At 39.6% G+C, this 22,549-nt stretch overlaps 1 long non-coding RNA gene across 10 annotated transcripts in view; it reads right to left on the minus strand.

Moving 5' to 3' along the window:
* Nucleotides 1-22,549, minus strand: part of LOC140617973 (uncharacterized) — an 82,128-nt gene that overhangs the window by 51,433 nt on the left and 8,146 nt on the right. For all 10 annotated transcript variants that reach the window (XR_012018134.1, XR_012018129.1, XR_012018135.1 and 7 more), the window contains exon 2: nt 2,540-4,991. This is a non-coding gene — a long non-coding RNA (uncharacterized lncRNA). The remainder of the gene's footprint in view (nt 1-2,539; nt 4,992-22,549) is intronic.

Consider the following 22,549-nt stretch of genomic DNA (forward strand, 5'->3'; position numbering starts at 1 on the left):
CCTCTTGGGAATGGCCCTCACGATGACTGGCAGGATTTACTATGCAAATACCCCAGCGACCCCAGGTTGAGGCATGTTTCATACTGTTTTCCGGGGGTCTCCAGATGGATTAAGCCCAGTGGCCCTGATGATACACCCACTATGGGCTATCTTCTCTGTCTCACGTCCCCACACCCTTAACAGTTTCCTGAGATCACCTCCTGAATCAATTTTTTTCTCTGCTTCTGGGAGAACCCAAACCAGTAGTAGAATTATCAGAACTTGAAGTAAATAAAGAGATCACTCATTCTTACCTGATTTTGTAAATGAGGAAACTGAGACTCAAGGTATAACTATTTTCCCCAAGAATGCAACAACTCACAATTCATTCCAGCAATGAAAGAAGCAAGTATCTTCCTAATACTTCATATCCTAGAATCTATTACCCTCTAAATACAGTATTATCACAATTAGTAGATATTTTATATGTATAGAAATATTTTATTTAAAATTATTTTATGCTTTGACATACATGAAATTCTTAAAGGGGCCAATTTCATCTTTACAATGAATGCCAACTTCACGCTTTTCAATAGACTCAACACACATCTTGAGACTTAGAAGTCAAAACTTGAACTGAAGCACATAAGCACAGTAGAAAGAGTCTTAGAAGTGCAAATACATGACTAGTTTTGAGGTCTTGACTCAGGGAAGTAAGGCAGCAAGGGAGACTTACACAGCAAGGTTGGCCCCCAGCCCCTCCACAGCAGAGAGAAAGGAGCAGGCTGGGGCCAGGGGCTTCTGCTAAAACTCTCATTCCAGAATCCCTGTCTCTGGCAGCCGTGTGCATTGCAAAAATCACTTCAGAAGTCAGACAGGAATATTGCTGCCACCAGAAATGAGCTGTGTAGAGAGAACTCTTTGGTAACCTGTCATCGATGGGAAGGCACTGCCAGCAGTCAGCCCAAGTGGCTTTGCAGTGGATGAAAAGGCTCCCTTAGCATTCTAATTTATGGTAGGCTATATAGGTTGGGACTCTACTAATGGCTTCCTTGTGTGCGTGGCATTCTCTGTGACTTCAAAGGGTGACCACTGGGTAGAAAGAGAAGGTTAGGGAATGAAGACTGTATCTTGACCAGCACAGAGATTAAGTGGAAACTGGGACTTTAGGAAGGTTAATGAGGACTTTAAATAGAAATAAGAAAAGGGAGGAACATATTTTTTGTGTGAGCAGTTGAAATGACTGGATACTTGTCTTTTTTCTAAGGTGCTTTTGACACTAATTTTTTTACGCTAATGTTTTCATCTGATCTTTCGTCCCTCGGAGCTCACTGATCAAGAAGAGGAAAATAATAGGGGCAATTCAGATGCTCCCTGAAAACAAGGCACCTCAAGCACACTTCTATTTGGTTTGGCAACACAGTGTTCGCTTTTTGCGGCTGTGTTAGTAGTTCTGTTTTTTTTTTTTTTTTTATCTTAATGTTATTTTTTTAGTATCTATTACTATCCAGTAGCATAACAGTACTTCAGGGGATTCAAATTCTTTTAAGACATGGTTCCTGCCCAAGTAGAGAAAGCAAAAAAATGAACATAGGAGATTAGAAATATGTTAGGTGAGGGGACTGCTAGAGATGAGATTTTGGAAATGAGATGCTTCACTTCCTGTGAGCTGAGTGGCAAGAAGAGCAAAAACTCGGAAGTCAAATTTTGGTGTGAATTGGAATCTTGACTCAGCTATCAACTTGCTATGGACCTTTGCTCAAGTTACTAGAATTCTCTGTAAAATGCGATCACCACCTACTTTTAGGAATTGCTTGGAAGAGCCAATATTAAATAGAAAATATGCAGATTATGACATGCTGACTGAGGAGGCACAAGCCACCCACATGGGGTCAGCAGGTAGCTCTTCAGCCTCCAAGCTGCCACTTTGGGAAAGTGAAAACCATAAGGTTTCTTTAATGAAGGTGCAGTTTCAATACACTTCCATAAAGGAAGTAAAGTCAGAGATGTGTTACTTACAGATCCCAGAAATGGGGTGGGTAGGGGCACACAATGAGCCAGGGAACGGCAGTCTTCCATCCCAGGTCATAAGCAAGCAGGAGACAGAGAACAGGCAAGCAAGCACCTACTTACTACTTATAAGGTGGTTGGGGTAGAGGTCATTAACTTGCTGTGGGCTCAATTCTAAGTGGTTCTTTTCAAAGGTGCCCCAGGAATAGCAAAATGAGATCTTGTGGCAAAAATCATAAACCCAGGCCTTTATTTAAATGCTCAGACTCGGGGCACCTGGGTGGCACAGTTGGTTAAACGTCTGCCTTCAGCTCAGGTCATGATCTCAGGGTCCTGGAATGGAGCCCCCTCATCCTGCTCAGAGGGGAGTCTGCTTCTGTCTCCCTCTGCCTCTCCCTCTGCTTCTCCCTCTGCTGGTGCTCTCTCTTGCCTCTCTCTCTGAAATAAATAAAATCTTTAAATAAATAAATGCCTAGGCTCACTGTCAACAAGGTAATCATCCTGTAAAATGCCTAGACAGCAAATCAAAATAGCTGTTTACTCATCACACCTTGTCACATTCTTTTTAAATTTTGCCTCAGTATGTTCCACTAGACTGCAGCTTCACAGGGACAGACACTTCTTGTTTCTCTGTGTCCTCAATGCTCCATCCCTGTCCATGTCCACTGATCTCTCATGGACATTCTAATGAAGATACTTCCTCCTTGGAGAGGCTGAAGTGGTGGCTTGCCAACAAGCCCAAAGCCATGTGGATGACACATGGCAGCCACACACTAGACCCCCAGTCTACTTGATCTGTGCTAAGACGTGAGTCTATGGTTGCAGAGTCAAGTCAATGGTCGATAAGCCACCGAGTATCAGGGGGTTGGCCAATCACTGTCACTCTGGAAGGAAATCCTTATAAACAAGTTTGTGAGAGGAAAACCAAGGAGTGAGTATCAAAATGCAAATGCCATTTGCATCAAATCCAAAATGCATTGCATTATTATTACACCAAAATGATAGGATGAGAGGGGAAAAGCCAGCTTCCAGTGCTGATCATGCCATGTGGCATCTCTGTCTGTGTGCCTGCTCTCAGCTGATCCACGAGTAGGGAGCGGGCCTGGTGGGGAGCATCAAGTCTGGAGATGTAGGCTTGCTTTCAAATTCTTCAGTGCTCCTCAAATGCAAGTCTTTCTCATTTCAATCACTCTTAGGAGTCCAAGATAATTTCCTCTCATGAGCAGGCTCTATTTGTTAGGTATATTACAATTCCCAAATTGTCACTGGGGAAAATTTTCCATAATCTCTATTATCTTGTAATCAATATAGTAGCTTTGCATGCCATAAAAATGCCTGGTTAGTCACTGCTTATACCTTGGTATGGAGGATAACTCAGAGCAATAGCATTTCCTGAAGAAGTTTCTCATAAGCCTGAGCTGCATGTCAGGCTGCTGAGATTGGAATTTTTAATATACAACCTCACCTCAGTTGTAGGTCATCTGGCTAGACTATGTAATGCCACCCAAGGTACCAAGAAAGTAGGACTTATATTGATCCTCTTAGGCGGACATTGCCTGAGGTACCCTGTGGGGTGAACTTATTCTCCTCTCATAACTCCTACTTCCTTCCCACTCTTGCTATGAGTCAAGGTGAATGGTCTTTACTTCTTCACCCAACTGACTTTGGGCCTGACAGTATGAGATACTTTGGCCAATGACCTGGGGCAGAAGTGACAGTGCACCAGTTCAGAGCCCAGGCCTTAAGAATCATTGCATGTTCCTTCCTGTCCTTCTTGAGCTTCTGCAACCACTATGAAAAGATTATGTCCTTGGCCATCATTAGTCCCAGGATGCGACACAGATGCAGGAAACCTGAACCCACTGGCCTCTTGGAGCCAAGCTTCTCTCACTGATCTGCAGTCTTATGACTAAGAAAACATTAATAATTGTTTTATGTTACTGAGATTTTGATAATTTACTACACAGAAGTATTGCAGTTGGAATCTGACCAATACACCTTGCAGATCTAAGACTTATGTGAACCTTCTTAGTCTCTGATACAATGAGCCTTGCTGCACCCTTGGTTCCTTCAATAGCCTTATTAATTTTTTTGACTGGATGTTTTCTAAGGACAGAAGGATTTCATAGGAACAGGGGTAGCATTTGAAGAAAGATTATTCCATATCTCTCAGATCTAAAAATCTCCTGGTGAGTAGATGCCAGTTTGACCAACTTACATAAATGAACGTGAAAAAAAAGGGAGGGGATTATTTTTTGTTACTATCTGGTCTTGGTGAGTGACCTCCATATTTCCCCATTATGGCCCTATGTCTCCAGGCTTTGGGACACAAATATGCTTCACTTTCCCTCAACAAGACTTCATAGGAAATAAAGACATTAGGCTCATGCTATGTTTTTATAACTCTGTGTGAAACCCAAATCATTCTAACAGCTTTTGGATAAACTGTCCCAGAGGCTGGATGTAAATCTAGATAATCTGGGCCAGAGAGAAATCTGGAAACCCGCCTGACGCCTTTTGCCTCTTTCACTCTGCAATGGCCTCAAGTGTGGTTTCTGAAATGCTCTTCTCTTCTCTCATATACACCACGGGAAGAAGGCTCTTTGGTCACAGAGTACAAGTGAAGCTTTTGAGAGTTGGATGGATATCTCGATGTGCTTTTTCTTTGGGGTCACACTTAGTGACCTGTTTGAAGAAGGCAGCTTTCTGACAGAACGTGGCCCGAGGCAGTAGAGAGAAGAGTCTTTGAAAAGGCAATGTTTGGGGCTCTAGGGGGCTTGGCAAGACCATGTCCCAGCAGGAACTCCATTGCTTCCATGAAATACTTAGAGGACATACAATGTTGTTGGCTTCCATAGATGTTTATATAGTGCTGACTTGAGATATAAATACCTCCCCACTTTTCTGAAGGGTCCTGTGTCATTTTATGATATACCAGTTGCCATTTTCAATCTTCTTCCAGCGTTTAAAGTGAAAAAAGTTGAAATTAAGACTTTGTGGACCTGAACGACAAGAATAGAGAATATTTATTGAGTACTTATTAGGTACCCCATGCTGCCTTGTATTTCATTTAGTCCATACACACCAATAAAAACCAAGAGGTAGACACAATTTTTCCAGTAAGAAAACTGAACTTAAGGAAGTTAAATAACTTGACTACAGGGCTAGAAATTGTATGTTAAGCTCCCTGTCAATCAAACTTCAAGGCTAGAACAGCTAACTGATACTTTGTGTGAAAAGAGTGTCCATGCCTTAAAATCCATCTGTCATAAGATGAGTAAGAAGACCTCAGCACAGATGGCAATAATATCAAGAAAAAATACGGTTTAAAATGAAAAACATAATTTTTTTAATCACACTAATTAACTCCATTTTGTGTGTCAGTTCATTCGGAAAAGATTTCATAACTCTGCCTTGTGGAGAAAAATAAACTAGATATTTTTTTTATTTTACCATATCTGTTTCTCATAAACCAACATGTCACTAGCACTCCTGTCACTGAACAAGAGAATACTCTATTTGAATCCTACTTTTCTACACCATGTGGACTATCATTATTGAATCCTAGAAATCTGTTTATAATTTAATCAGGGTATAGATTACATTGAGATGAGACTCAAAACTTCTTCAGCAACTATTGTCAACAAATTGATTCTTGTACCAATAGCTAGTGTTCAAAAAAAGAGTAACCATAGCACAGGATAAAAATCTCAGAAATAAAGTCATCCAAGCTTTTCTTGTGAAAGAAGAGATATTTTTGAACTACGCCAGTCTGGCCTGTCTAGGTCATGATTGCTGTCAACCTATAACCCCTGATCCAAGGAAATTCAATTTCTCCTGACCCATTTGTGTCTGGAAAGAACCCCACAATTCAGATCCTGCCTTCAACATTTTCCCATACTATGACAGTAATGGCCTCGCTTTCCAGCCTCCTCACTAGCTTTTTTCCTTTCAAACTTTGCTGTTTTGGGTAATTCATGAAAATGAGCCCTTCTTTTTTTTTTTATTTATTTTTTATTGGTGTTCAATTTACTAACATACAGAATAACCCCCAGTGCCCGTCACCCATTCACTCCCACCCCCCGCCCTCCTCCCCTTCCAACACCCCTAGTTCATTTCCCAGAGTTAGCAGTCTTTACGTTCTTTACTGTCAGATGTATTTTCTGGCTTCCTACCCACTCTCTGCCTTTCTCTGTCCTCAGTACTGAGCATATAACACACTCACATACACACTCATACTCTCTCTCTCACACACACACAGACTCTCAGACACATATACACACTAACAAACATACACATTCACAAGTGAACATACACTCACGCACACTCACATACTCTCACTGGCAAGTAAGTAAACTGCATCTCAATAAAATTGGTTTATGCCTCTGAGACTCTGTGCTCTTCCGTGCTCCCCTACTTGCTCTTTTTGTCTGTCTCATCTATTTTCTGCTCATTCTCCTTCTCCTTAAAATTTTGTGGAAACCCAGAAAGTTCCTGCTACTTGGACTCTAGTCAGTGGTTTCTATGACCCATGGACATTCTGCATTCTCCCCGCCACCCATTTGTATTTCCCCCAAATATGAGCTGGGCTTTAGACATTGTTATATTCTTCATATATGGTTAAATTTTATTAAATATTCATTAAAATAACAATGAAATATATAATATAAAACAAAAATGAAAAATGCAAATTACATTAATGCATAAACTCCAAACCACAGAGGAAGGAAAAATGTAATAAGAAAAATAGATCATGAAACTTTAGTCAATCTAAAAAGTGGCAATAAAGGAGAAAAAAAGAAGCTCTGAAAAAAGTGGGTCAAATCAAATAAAAATGTAGGATGAGAATAAGCAAGTTCAAATGTTTCAATAACCACAACATATAAGAATGGATGAAACTTACCAAACAAGTGGAGCTGGTCAGATTAAAATAAAACAAAGCACAAAATCCATCTCTGCACTATTGACAAACCACACATACAAATTAAGCTAAAGGCTAAAAGAAATATGAAAAAAGAAAGGTAACAGCTGAAAGAAAGAATGGAAAAATAAATGCCAGGTAAATATCAATCAGAAGGCAGCTGGACAAACCATGTTAAAAGCAGACAAAATAGATTTAAAGACAAAAATCATTAGGGATAGAGAAAGCCAGAGCATTATGATAAAATATCCACATCTTCAAAAAGATATAGCAATTCTAAACTTGAATGTACCTAATAAAGTAGCCTCAAAATTCATAAAGCAAAAATTTACAAAACCAAACAAGATGCTAACAATCTTATTATTATACAAGATTTCAAATTGCTGCCCTCAGTAATTGATGTGTTCAATACAACAAAAACAAAAAAAATTTGCAGTATCAACAAATTTGAAGAAGTCATCTAGTCAATATGATGTTTTGTGGGGGGTGGCTCACAAAATAAGAGTAAGGAGGAGGAAAAAGATGAAAATAAGAACTACTTGAAAGGGGACACCTGGGTGGCTCAACGGTTATGCATCTGCCTTTGGCTCAGGGCATGATTCTGGGGTCCTGGGATAGAGTCCTGCATCGGGCTCCCTGTGTGGAGCCTGCTTGTCCCTCTGCCTGTGCCTCTGCCTCTCTCTCATTCTGTGTCTCTCATGAATAAATAAATAAAATCTTAAAAATAAATAAATAAACTCTATTAACAAACCATGAAATATTTTATAGAAAAGTGTATGAGATGGAGACTAAGCTATACTCAGAGAAAAACTTAACATTCTTGCATCTATCTAAAAATGAAAAAGAGGATGGGGTAACTGGGTGATGGGCATTAAGGAGAACATGCAATGTAATAAGCACTGGGTGTTACATACAACTGATGAATCATTGAACTGTACCTTTGAAACTAATAATACAGTATATGTTAATTAATTGAATTTAAATAAAACAATAAAATTTTTTAAAAATAAAAATGAAAAAGACAAAAAATAAATGATCTAAATTTATAACACAAGAAGCTAGAAAAAGATCAAAATATACCTGCAGGTAGTAGATGAAAGGAATGAATAAAGATAAAAGAAATTTAGGAATAAAAAGGACAATACAGAGACTTTCTTAATTATTAAAATTGGCTTAAGAAAAAGTAAAAAAAAAAAAAGGGCAGCCCTGGTGGCTCGCAGTTTAGTGCCACCTTCAGCCCAGGGTGTGATCCTGGAGCCCCAGGATGGAGTCCCTCATCGGGCCCCCTGCATGGAGCTTGCTTCTCCCTCTGCCTGTGTCTCTGTCTCTGTCTCTCTCTCTCTCTCTCTCTCTGTGTCTCTCATGAATAAATTAATAAAATATTTTTCTAAAGCTGAGAAGATATTAAACCTTGAAAGAAATTACAAAGGCAACCAAATCTTTATTCCTAAAAGGAAAAAAAACGACAAGAAAATTAAAAAAAAACACCAGTCCCAAAAAGAATTATGGGTAAGAATGTTAAAGAAAGAGACCATGTAGAACAGGAATTGTTCAGTAGAACAGAAAGAAATGAAAAGTTACTCAATCCATTTTACTGGCTAAAAATAATGATATACAAATCACAGAAAATAATTCCAGAAAATAGAATAATAGACTCCTCTTGTGAATATACGGGCAAAAATCTTAATTTATTATTACTTCATCAAACTTAACAATATGTGTTAAGTTATAATATATCCAAATAATTATTACATTAAGAATGCAAGATCAATGCAAAATTACAAAAAAGCTATTTATATTAATAATTGCTTTATTTTTTTTTTAATTCTATTCTTTTTTTTTTTAATTTTTATTTATTTATGATAGTCACAGAGAGAGAGAGAGAGAGAGGCAGAGACACAGGCAGAGGGAGAAGCAGGCTCCATGCACCGGGAGCCTGATGTGGGATTCGATCCCGGGTCTCCAGGATCACGCCCTGGGCCAAAGGCAGGCGCCAAACCGCTGCGCCACCCAGGGATCCCTAATAATTGCTTTAATATGGGGTACCCTTAATATTATCCTAACATATATGTAAATATATATTAATATATATAATTGCTTTAGTATATTACATTAGAAAACCAATAAGATAATCTTAATAGAGATCAAAATGATTGGATAAAATTCAAAACCAATATATAATTTTTTTTAAATGTTTCCAAATGGGGATCCCTGGGTGGCTCAGCGGTTTAGTGCCTGCGTTTGGTCCAGGGCATGATCCTGGAGTCCTGGGATCAAGTCCCACGTCGGGCTCCCTGCATGGAGCCTGCTTCTCCCTCTGCCTGTCTCTGCCTCTCTCTCTCTCTCTCTCTCTGTGTGTGTGTGTGTGTGCGTGTGTGTGTCTCTCATGAATAAATAAATAAAATCTAAAAAAATAAGTTTTCCAAATTACTCATCGAAGAAAACATGACAATCTATTTTCTAGCACTCCTCAACAAGCATCATGTGTAATGATGAAGTTTAATAGGACAAGGCCAACTACTCTCAGCCTAACCATTCAATATCCTACTAGAAATATTTGTCGACACAGACAAAAAAATATGAAAAGTAAACAAGACAAAGAAAAAGAAAACTGTTGTTTTCTGTAATGTGATATGATTAGAAAATCCAAAATTAACTGGCAAATTTTTGGATCTAAATGAGAATTAAATGAGCAAGATGGCTGAAGATAAAAATAAGCATACACAAATCAGTTAAGTTCAAACTACTACTGTCAGAAGAGGAAGGAAGGAAGGCAATTAGAAAGGAAGGAAAGGAGTGAGGGAGGAGGGAAGATGAAATAAGATAAAGAGGGGATCCCTGTGTGGCTCAACAGTTTAGCGCCTACCTTTTGGCCCAGGGCCTGATCCTGGAGTCCTGCAATCAAGTCCCGCATCAGGCTCCCTGCGTTGAGCCTGCTTCTCCCACTGCCTGTGCCTGTGTGTGTGTGTGTGTGTGTGTGTGTCTCACGAATAAATAAATAAAGTCTTAAAAAAAAAAAAAAAGGTAAAGAATCCAGTCTACAATGGAAACACCAACCATTGTGTCTAGAAACAGAAATTAATAAGAAGATTCAAAACCTATGGGAAGAAAATCACAGAATTTTACTAAAGGCCATAAAGAGAAGACCTGAATTAATAGAGAAATGTGCTGGAGTCTGGCAAAGACAGATTTACTTTGAAGCTAATGAAGCCTAACCCTCAAATCTTCCACTTAGAGATAAAGCCCCACTCTGAGTGGGCAGCTCCTATCCAAGGAGTCAGTAGGGAATCCCAATGTCACCGGGTTTAGCTCCACAACCACACAGGTGAAGATCTGCAGTTACACCTAATCTTACAGTGCCATGGGTTCAATTTTTACCAAGCACATTTTATTACATGTTCCAGAATTTTGAAGAGGCAGGTTTTCTGAGCAAAGGAGAGAGAAACCAAGAAACATTCTTAACTACAAAGAACAAACTGCTGATTACCAGAGGGGAGGTGAGGGGGGAATGGGGGAAATAGTTGATGAGGACTAAGTGGTGCATCTGTTATGATGAGCACCAAGTGTATAAAGTTGTTGAATCACTTTATTGTCACCTGAAACTAATATAACACTGTATGCTAACTATACTGGAATGCAAAGTAAAACTTGAAAAATTCAAAAATTAATTAATTTTTAATAAATTAAAAGGAGAGTTGCTTTTAAGTTTAAATTCAATTTAAGTAACATATACTGTATTATTAGTTCTAGAGGAAGAATTTAGTGGTTCATCATCTGCATATAACACCCAGTACTCATTCCATCAAGCGCCCTCCTAATGCCCATCACCCAGTTGCCCCATCCACCCACCCACCTCCCCTCCAGCAACCCTCAGTTTGTTTCCCACAGTAAGAGTCTCTTATGGTTTGCCTAACTCTGTTTTCATCTTCTTTTATTTTTCCTTCCCTTCCCCCATGTTCATCTGTTTTGTTATTCGAATTCCACATATAAGTGAAATCATACAGTATTTGTCTTTCCCTTATTTTGCTTAGCGTAATACATTCTAGTTCCATCCATGTTGTTGCAAATGGTAAGATTTCATTCTTTTTGATGGCTGATTAATATTCCATTGTATATATATATATATGATATATTATATATATATATATATGTATATGATATATACCACACATCTTCTTTATCCATTCATCTATCAGTGGACATCTGGGCTCTTTCTATAGTTTGGCTAATGTGGACATGACTGCTATAAACATTAGGGTGCATGTGCCCCTTTGAATCTCTATGCTTGTATCCTTTGAATAAATACCTAATAGTGCAATTGCTGGGTTGTAGGGTAGCTCTATTTTTAATTTTTGAGGGCCCTTCATGCTATTTTCCAGAGTGGCTGCACCAGTTTGCATTCCCACCAGCAGTGTAAGAGAGTTCCCTTTCTCTGTATCCTCACCAACATCTGTTGTTTCTTGAGTTGTTAATTTTAGCCATTCTTTTTTTTTTTAAGATTTTATTTATTTATTCATGAGAGACAAAGAAAGAGAGGCAGAGACATAGGTGGAGGGAGAAGCAGGCTCCCTGCGGGGAACCTGATGTGGGACTCAATCCCAGGACCCCAGGATCATGCCCTGAGCCAAATGCAGATGCTCAACCACTGAGCCACCCAAGGGCCCCTAATTTTAGCCATTCTGACTGGAATGAGGTAGTATCTCCTTGTGGTTTTGACCTGTATTTTCCTGATGACAAGTGATGTGGACCATTTTTTCATCTCTCTCTGGGCCATTTGTACATCTTCTATAAGTAAATGTCTGTTCCTATCTTCTGCCCATTTTTTGACTGGGTTTTTTGGTATTTTGAGGTGCTGAGTTTGATAAGCTCTTTATAGATCTTGGATACTAGCCCCTTATCTGATAAGTCATTTGCAAATATCTTCTCCCATTCTGTAGGTTGTCTTTTGGTTTTGTCAGCTGTCTCCTTTGTTGTGCAAAAGCTTTTTATCTTGATGAAATCCCAATAGTTCATCTTTGTTTTTGTTCTCCTTGCCTCTGGGGATGTGTCTAGCAAGAAGTTGTTGTGGCCCAGGTCAAGGAGGTTGCTGTCTGTGTTCTCCTTTAGGATTTTGGTGGAGTCCTACCTCACATTTAGGTCTTTCATCCATTCTGAATTTATTATTATTTATGGTGTAGAAGAATAGCCCAATTTCCCTCTTCTGTACGTGGCTGTTCAATTTTCCCAAGAGCATTTGTTGAAGATGCTTTTTTCCATTGGATATTCTTCCTTGCTTTGTCTAAGATTATTTGGCCATAGTGTTGAGGGCCCATTTCTGGGTTCTCTATTCTGTTCCATTGATCTATGTGTCTGTTTTTGTGCCAGTACCACACCGTCTTGAAGATCACAGCTTTGTAGTACAACTTGAAATCCGGCATTGTGATGTCCCCAGATTTGGTTTTCTTTTTCAACATTCCTTTGCCTATTAGGGGTCTTTTATAGTTCTATATAAATTTTGTGATTGTTTGTTTCAGCTCTCTGAAAAACGCTGATGGTATTTTGATAGTGATTGCATTGAATGTATATGCTTTGAGTAGCATAGACATTTTAACAATATTTGTTCCTCCAATCCATAAGCATGGAGGATTTTTCCATTTCTTTGTATCTTAATAAGAGGGGATATTTTCTTGCTTGTTGTTTTTCACAGGAAACTGGAATAAAATTTTGTGGTTGAATTAACTGCTCCTCTCTCAAGTCAAAAGATTACTGACAGTTTATGTACACTGTTTCTCATTGGCATAAGCACAAAGTAGCTGCTCTTCATCCTCTTGCACAGTGATGAAGAGACAGTAATAACAATAACAGTGACATTAGCTTCTACTCTTCAAAAAAACTCACCATGAGCCATGCACGAGGCTAAATCTTTTATGTATATTGTCTCTTTGCATTCTCTCTACCCATAAGGTAAATATATCACTATTATCCTCACTTGACAGGTAAGGAAACTGAATTTCTTTTTAAAGATTACTTTGTCCCAGACCTCACAATAGTAAGTGGTAGTGTCAAACATTGGATTCAACACCTAAGTCTCCTTTGATGCAGTATTTTCTGGTATTTCTTTTTTCGGTTGAATTCCATATTTCTGGCAATCTCTGTGAATAAAAATAACAACCACTAAATACCCAGTCCTCATTATCATGTGGTGGTTCTATAGAGCCTGTGTTCTGGTGTGAAACTAAAAATCTCAGATCTCTATATTGGCTTTTTTACCTATAACATGAGAAAGATAACATATAACTCATAAGGTTGTGAGGATTAAATTAAATAAGGCTGTAATGTGCTTATGCTGTGGCATGGTGTCTGGAGACGTCACAGTACTCATCATCCATCAATGTGGGTTTGAGCCTGATTGGGCTCCACGTACAGTGCTCAGCCCCTCACACATTAGCTCAGATCATCTCACCACCCCCCCGTAAGAACACTAGGGCTCAGAGAAGGCCCACAGATTGTCAAGATCACCAGCCAGTAAGCAGCCCTGATGAGATTCAAACCCGATCTGACTAATCATGCTTCTCTGTTGTTTGGACAGACTTTACAAGAAATAATGAAAAAGTTGTGAAATTAACTCAGAAAAAAAGGTTGCTCATGAGCTATTTGGGGTCAATGTACTTGCACAGCACTGAAGGTAACACTTTTTAAAAAAGGAAAATAAAACATGCTTGTTTTCAAAGATCTTGAATTTCAATAAGAATTTTAGTTATTCATACTACAAGGCAGAAAGAAATCGTTTCTATCTCAGAAGCACCAAAAAGTCCTAGGCAGGAACAAGATGGGCAGGGGCGCTGATGGGAAGGAGGCAGCTGTGTTCTGAGTGTGGCATCACAGCCCCACCCTGAAGGATGAGTTGGGACTTTGAGAAAGACACTGGGGTAAAATCCTTTCAGGGTAATAGAACAGCTTGAGAGCAAAAAATAAATAAACAAAACCCTAGTCCTGGAGTTTGACGTGTGCTTCAGATGTCAAGTCTGGTGTGGTTAGAAAAAATGGCTTGTATCCCAAGAATACTGGTTCTTCACGATATTAATAATAGCTAGCATTCTGTAAAGGCGAGAAAGAGACACCATGGCCAAATAAGTTTGGGAACAGCGGGTTATGCAAAAGTAAACAGTTCTTTATTGCAGACTTCTCAGAATCTAGAGTGTGCAGATGCACCTTTTGAACATCCAAGAGTGAGAAAGAGTGGGCAGTGTTGTCTAGTTTCTTATCCTGAAACCCTTGTATCTCTATTCAGGATACATCTCCAAGTATCCATGTTTCTTGGGATAGATTTTGTGCAGGTTCCTTGTGCAGGTCTGGAGCACAAGGAACATAGATCCATGTGTTTGGTAGGAAGAGGGTCTCAGGAAGAGGAACAAGGATATGAAGAACCTCAAATGCCAGACAAAATTATCTTATTTTATTTTTTTAGAGAGGGGGAGGGGCAGAGGCAGAGGGAGAGAAAACATCTTAAGCAAGCTCTACACTCAGTGCAGAGCCTGACTCAGGGCTCAATCCCACAAACCTGAAATCATGACTTGAGCTGAAATCAAGAGTCAGATGCTAACTGACTGAGCCATCCAGATGCCCTGAGGCAAAATTATTGAAACTATTAATTATGGATAATAGGAGCTGTTAAAAGTTTTAAGGGTGGGAATGACATGATGATTTCATGTGATCATGATCATGTCATTTAGGAACACTGTCCTGGTTACAGAATGAAGGAAGGATGAATGGGGTGGTAGAGGAGGGGAGTGAAGTCACGGGAGGATCAACATGTTGACATGAATAATAATGTGGGCATAAAGCCGACAATGGAGAGTGGATGGCCTGACCAGGAAAATTCAGAGGAGCCAAACTGCTCTGGTGAGCAGCCAAGTCATTTAGGTGAGCAGTCAGACGAGGAAGACAGAGTACAAGGAATGTCATACAGCTCCGGAGTGGATAGCTTGCTTTTAATTGAAGGAAAGAATGCTGAAGAAAGAAAAGGACTGGAGGTTGGGAGGTGAGATGAAAGGGATAACAGAAAAGAATGAATTTTGTTCAGGAAAGGCTTAACTTGAGGTACCCATAGAGCATCTGGGTGCAGATAACCTTATTAATTACTGTTGAAGAGTGCTGTAAAAATCCATCTGGGGCTTTGTAGAAGTGGGGCTGACCACTTGAGTTGTCAGCTCCTGCTTGGTGGATAAGAGACAGATGCAGATGAAGTGCCTCATCAAGTATTCAGGGAAAGAAGAAACTCCTTCCTGGGTGCACCTTTACACCTCTGCTCCCAGCCATTAGAGGTCATTCCTCTCCATCCAACCCCCTGCTAACCAGCACCCAGCCCACCTCTCCTATAACAACCTTGCCTTTCTAGAAGTTGGCCTTGGGACTCGCTCCCTCAACTGCCCTGGCTGGCTCTTTTGCAGATGGGCCCACCAGTTATCAGCTACTTATCTGTTCTCACTCCTCAGGTTGAGCCCTCAAAGACAACCCTACAGAACCAAACATAAAGTTCACTGTCTTAGTTTGGACTCTGCCAAAGCAGATTCTGAGATGACTTACATGCATCAATTATTCAGGAGGTGAGCCCAGGAAACAGGTATGGGAGTAGAGAAGTGAGTCAGGGAAGGGAAGGGAAGGAAATGTGTAAATGAAAAATTTCTTCGATGATCTGCTGGGCCTCAATCCCACTGGAAATTCTGGAAGACTGTGAAGAACAAACCCTGTCCATTTTGAGGGGAAGCTGTGTATTTCCCCACCGGGTCCCCTCCATCATTGTCCAAGAACTTCTTCCTGATGCACTAACTCCTCAGAATCTACAGCTTGCTTGTGTCCAGGCCTACATGCTCCTAACTCCAGGAAAACCTCATGAAGAGAGCTCTCAGTAAGAAGACATGGGTACCTAAGGTTATCAGAGATAAGCGCAGGAGAAGTAAGGGTGGGGCACTTAACTCTGCTGTTGCCACTAATAACCGGAGAATAGTCTGCAACAGAAGATAGAATCGTTGGGAAGAGGAAAGAAGTTTCTTTCCTGGGAAACTGGCCAATACTATTCCAAAGAAGAAATCTGAGTCAAATGTGCTTTATTTCATGCAGTTAGCAGTATATTTTAATGATCCTAAGAGTTCAGCAGTCACCACTGGCACCAAATTTCTCTTGGCTCTCTCCCTCATTTTCTATACATAGGTCAAAGAACTCTCAGCCTTGAATGAAAGCATTATTGACCAAAATTGTTTCAAATGTCAAATACACATCCCAAAAATGAAAACCAATCAAACCAAGGCTTAGAGAAAGTATGTGTATGTCGGACTTACCCTATAAATTACTTTTAGCTTTGATTAAATTCCTTTCTCTCTAACAAGTTTCTGGACTATCAATTATTATAATAGACAGGGCTGCTGGACTTCTAAAGGAGGCTTAGTAATTGCATTCAAATGTATTCTTTCAAAACATGCTCGGGACCTGGCATTTAAATGCCAGCCTTGGAGTAGTAAAAGACATGAGGAAGACTGAACACAAAGAAATGGTGAGCCAGCTGGTCAACCAACCAGCCTGGTTCATGACAGGCTATGATTAATATTCAAATACACAACCTGAGTAAACTAAATTTTCATGGAAGCAATGTTTACCGAATTGAGCACCACACTTTTCTGAATTCTGGGAAATGAATTTACAGCTGTAGCATCTTATAACCCATGTCTCTCAAGCACTTTGAGCAACCATTTGCTTTAGTGAAATAAATGGGCATGCAAAGAATTTGCAGCCACAAGCCTTAGAACAAGAAGAAAACCACCCCTGTTGACTTTTTTCCAGGTCACAAATTTAAGTGAAAATAAGTCAATGTTGCCTTTTCCCCAATCTCAACAGGGTGCTGAAGTTTTTGGCTTGGCTTCTGGTATTTACTGCTCTCAGAAAATTTGTCTCCAAAGTAATATTTTTACAACGACAGATTCTCCATAAAAAATAAATTTTGGACATCATCTTGCCCTAAGGCAAAAAAGTTATTTGTAGAACTAGCCCTAAGAAAAATTGAGCTGCCTCACCTATAAAATGGTAATAATACCTGTTGTAGAGATTAAATGCATTAACAGCACTGATCCCAGGGCTTAGCACAGGATAGGAATTAAATAAATTTTATTCACTTCTCGCAGGTTCCCTAAGGAGCTATAGAGCCAAGTGTAAGAAATAATCTTCTGAGTCTGATGACTTCTGGAACTTGATCCCCATGAGTGACATGGAATAAGAGATTTATTATAGGGATTGGATCTTATGCAATGTGAGAGTTGGTGGAAAAGTCCAGAATGGACATTGTGTCTGCATCTGGTGGTGCGTCTGAAGTGACTGAGATCAGCAGTGTGGGGTATCTGGAAGAAAAGCTGAACATAAAGCAGAAATTCCCAAAGATAGACTGAAGATCATGTCACCATCTCCAATCTTGATGATAGAGGTGACCTTCAGAAGAAACTGGTGCCTTCGCCACTGAGCTAATCCACATAGCCCAGGACTTGGAAAAGCTGGAGAGGAGATGAACGAGAGCCCATACCCACCAAATAAGCCTGCACACTATGCATCACTCAAGGGTTGCAACTTCCCTTCGGTCTTTCAGTGTCACAAAACCAAAAACTAGGACCATGCAGGGGAGGGAGTTCTGGGATATATAGTTCCACTATATTTAGCCATCATAACTTCCCTGCATAATGAATTGATGTGCCTGCTCCGAGTGGGCTGTTGGGAAGATTAAATGAGATAGATACACAAGACATATAGTCAACTATATATATAGTCCATATAGTCCATATAGTCAACACAAAAACAAGTTCCTCAATCATCCTCTCTACAATATAATTCCACATAGAAGTTGACAGCATACAACTCCTTGCTTAACCACTTAAACTTATTGTTGAAAATCTATCCATAAGTAAAAAGCCATTTACTTTTACATTTTTTCTTTCATATTAACAGGGGAAAATATAATGTATTCCATCCCAATCCAAACAGAAAAATATATCACTTGAACAATAAAAACAACTTTACATAAGTAATAAACAACAATGGGAAAATAACAAGTTGAGTTTATACACAAAATATAAGTAAGAAAAATACATTACTCTCATCCCCTTTCCTTTTTTCCAAACATTTTCTTCACTAATTTTTCAACTTTGGGGGAGTTCATGGTTATCTTGCACACAGATCACACTTAAATAAATGCATAGTGCAGAAAAACATGGGGCAAAATAGACTGAACATCAAAGTCCCTCAAAGTGCCTACAAACTGTACACATGTCCAAGAGATCTGACGCTTGTTGAAAATGCTGCCACTTCACTTCTCACTCAGCCTAAATGCATGAAACAAAACTTTGTGGGCTCACCAGATAGAGCACACAGCTCAAATTCAACTCATTTGATGCTCTTTGACCAGTGACTATGTTATTGAGTAAATTGATGAATGTGTCTTTGCCTGAAACTGTAGTGTCAAAAAATTATTTTTGTAGAATATTTATTTAGTGCATTTGGAGTATCATTTGTTCTTTAAGGTGAAAGTGAAGGGAATAAACCTGGTAAGTGGTGTTCTTTTTCAAGATTTGTTGTGATGAGCAGTTGACATCTGTACTATCACTGTGTTAGAGCAGCTCATATAAGATCCTTTACCTACATACTTCATTCAATTCTCAAAACCACTGTCAAAAGTGAGATTTTCATTTAAAAAAATTAAATTAAGTATAACAAGTACTCAAACACTACTTGGATTGCTAGAAATGTTTTCTGTGTTCAGAAATCTGACCTCTAAGCAAAAAAGGCTGGAGAATGTAGCATACCCTGCTAGCTGCCTCCCCAGTACCAATCCCCGCCCTTTCCTTACCAAGAAACAGTTGACTGGGCTTGGTACAACCATGTATCTCATTAAGGAACATTCAGCCTTCCAGACTCCTTTGCAGCTAGGGGTGGCCATGCAACCCAGTTCTGTCTGATTAAACATCAGCAGAAGTATGCCAATCGGAGCGTCCAGGGAAGTATTGTTTTGCAGGCAATTAGGTTCAGATTCCACTGAATTTTTACCATTTCTCCTTCCTTCTCTCCCTTCTTGGAAAGCAGTCTCAATGCCTGAAGATGCAGGACCCATCCTGTGATACTTAGGGCAAAAGTCCTTAAGTAGGTTGCAGAACATGAAGAGGGAGGGAGCCCTGAACACTCTACCTCTGGCCTTCCTACCACATGATAAAGACTTGACGTTATTTAAATCCATGATTCTATGCAACTAAAGGAAGTCCCTAATTATTATGGGAAATAGATATATGAGTATGAGATATATATGAGTATATATATATGAGTATAAGAGTATATATATATGAGTATATATGAGATATGAGATATATATATGAGATATATATATCTTAAATATTAATTAACAATTATTTGTGTGTCCTCCCCCAAATGCTTTGAAAATATTCCTTTTAACCTTAGTAAAATTTAGATTTCAGGTTAATGATAATAAAATACAATGATGGACCTCCAAATCCAGTAGATTGTGGTGACGAGATTTATGTGTTAGTTCATGTATTGATCCATTATGAACTTGTACTAAGACTCTTAAAAAAAGACGGCAATGAAAGATCAACATACAACAGTGAAATTAAAATGAAGTTAAACATTAATGAAACATGTTTTGAAAAGAGAAAGAATAATTATAATTGAAAACTAACTCAAGAATAGTGAGGATGGTTACACATGAGGTTTTGCTCTGAGTTTCCCCTAAATCAAAGCAAGGAAACAGATGTATCGAGTCACAGTGCTTCTGGTAGCTGACAGAAGGCAGTGTCACAGTTTGTCAAAAAAAGACAATCTTTCGGGCACCTGGGTGGCTCAGTCAGTTAAACATCTGCCTTCAGCTCAGGTCATGGTCCCAGGGTCCTGGGATCGAGTCCCAAGTCCAGCTCACTGCTCAGCGGGGAGCCTGCTTCTCCCTCTCCTTCTGTCTGCCATTCCCCCTTCTTATGCATTCATTCTCTCTCTCTCTTTCTCTCTCCCTCTCTCCCTGTCAAATAAAAAAATAAAATCTTAAAAAAAAAAGAAAATCTGATTACCAGTGGGGAAAATAAACAAACTCTGAGAGAAATCTATTATGTGGGTCCTCAGATAAGGTACGTCCAACAATAGAATGGTAGCTTCCTATATTGCTCCGCACTTTGCAAAGCATTTTTATTCTATAACAACCCAATAAAATAGGCAAAGCAAGTATTACAATTATCATTTAGATTAAGAATCAGAGGCTGTACTATCAGCATAGCTCCATGAGACAGTTGAAAGACTGAGGATCAGAAGTTAAAAAATGAGCCTGGACAGATGGGGGGGGAGGGCAGCAGCATCAGTTAGTGCCATGAAAGAATCTTAGGTGACAAAAGGGAGGCCGTAGAATGGATAAAAAGCTCTGTGCAGTCTAGGTCAATCTAGAGATTCCTAGTGGACCCATCAAGGAAGTAGTTTCATGCCTGAGGCTGGTGCTCAGGGGCAAGATTAGAGCTGGAGAAATTAATGAGGAATCATAAAGTAGAAATGGTATTTAAAACCATGGATTGGCTGACAGCATCCAGGGAAATGAAGACTAAGGACAGAGGTCTGCGACACTGGCAGGTAGCAAACTAACTGCAGAAGAGGCACCAGCAGAGGAGGTGGAATAGAGGCTGGAGACACAGAGGAAAAACCTGAGGAGTGAGAGCGATGGCACTTTGAGGAGACAGTAGTCACATGTTGTCAAGACCTCGGGAAAGATGTAGACATTGGATTCATGGATCGTTATCAGTACTAACAAAATGCAATGCTTATTGAGTATCATTTACAGATCACATCCCCTGTGCCAACCTTTCACTGCCCTCTCCAAAGAACTTCATAACAAAGTCGTCTACCTCAAACATCAAAGGTTGACTGAGATGATCACAGCACACCTCTACTGGTCCAATCCCTTCCATTTGGGATCATCAGAAAAGCATTTAATGCTCGTTTGCAATGACCCACTTTAACCAGTGGTCACAAGGTCACATTCCAGGAGTTAGAGCCTTGATCAACAGATAATATAATGAGTGGCTGCTAAAGCACCAGCCCTTCTGAGAGCAAACCTGGACGCCAGCTGCCCCCATGGTAAGCACTTTCTGCAACAAAGGAAATTCAGAGCATTTGTGTCCAAATGGAAAAATTTCCACAACAGACAGGTGAAAAAAATTCTGTTTCAGTGTGGCTTCAATTCTGCACTTCTTTAAAATGTCTAGAACAAATGAACAGGACAGACACAAGGGTTGTTCATTCATGCACCTGCTCTGGAGATGGTCCAGAAGAAGGAGCTGCTCTGTGGAGAGCACAAAGCCAGGAGCAAAAGCCTATGTGTTTTAGGATGTCCCCAAGGCTGAGGCCCATCACAAACATCAAATGAGAGATCGTACTTGCAGACACCAATTACTGAGTACCCAAAATGGGCTAAGTATTTGCAAATGTTTCTTCATTTATTTCTCACAATAAATATTTGAGGAGGGTGCTGGTAAGCCATATTAGAGATGACGACCCTGAGGTCTGAGTAACAAGACCTCATATTAGTAGGTTAAGAAACCAGAATTCAAACCCAGCTTTGCTTGATTCCAAAACCCATATCCCCTTTTTTTTATAGATTGATTGATTTGACAGAGGGGGAGAGAGAGAGAGAGAGAGAGAACAAGAAGGGAGAGTGGCAGCCAGAGGGAGAAGCAGACTCTCCACTGAGCAGGGAGTCCAATGCAGGGCTCCACCCCAGGACCCTGGGATCATGACCTGAGCCAAAGGCAGATGTTTAACCAACTGAGCCACTCAGGTGCCCCAAAACTTGCATCCCTTTAAACCACATGCCAAGCTGATTCCAAGGTTTGGTGCATTCCAGTTTCTATAACTTCCTCCTCACAAAGCAAAATCCAAATATAGTTAAAGGCATTTGGTGTTAAAAATCTCATGGTAGGAGCACCTGGGTGGGTCAGTCAGTAAGCATCTGCCTTCGGCTCAGGTCATGATCCCAGGGTCTTGGGATTGAGCCTCCATCGGGTCCCTGCTCAGCAGGGAGCCTGCTTCTCTCTCTCCCCCTGCTCGCTCTCTCTCTCTCTCTCTCTCTATCTCATAAATAAATAAATAAATAAATAAATAAAAATCTTTCAAAGAAATCTCATGGAACTCAGTTCAGCTTGGACAAAATGCTATTTCAAAGTTAATTTTTCTTTCTTTTTTTAGCAGAACAGGTTTCAAAATGAATTTTCCCTATTCCATCAAATTTCAATCATTTGTTTACCATCTTTACAATTTAGTTTCTAGGTAGTTAAAATGTGCCTTTAAATTCTACTTCTTTTTTTTTTAGTTAAATATATTTTAAAGGTAGAAAACCAGTATCACCATAGGTGGAAGTCAACTTTGACAGTTGACACAATTCTGAAAAGCAGTATAAAAACAGCAGCTTTTGTTTATAGCAGCTTTATTCATAATTGCCAAAACTTGGAAAGAACTACAATATCCTTAAGTAGGTGAAGAGATAAATAATCTGCAGTCCATCCAGATCATGGAGTATTATTCAGCACTAAAAAGAAATGAGCTATCAAGCCATGAAAAGGCACAGAGGAAACCTGAATGCAC

This window comes from Canis lupus, chromosome 26 (genome assembly GCF_048164855.1).
Source record: "Canis lupus baileyi chromosome 26, mCanLup2.hap1, whole genome shotgun sequence".
Taxonomy (NCBI): domain Eukaryota; kingdom Metazoa; phylum Chordata; class Mammalia; order Carnivora; family Canidae; genus Canis; species Canis lupus.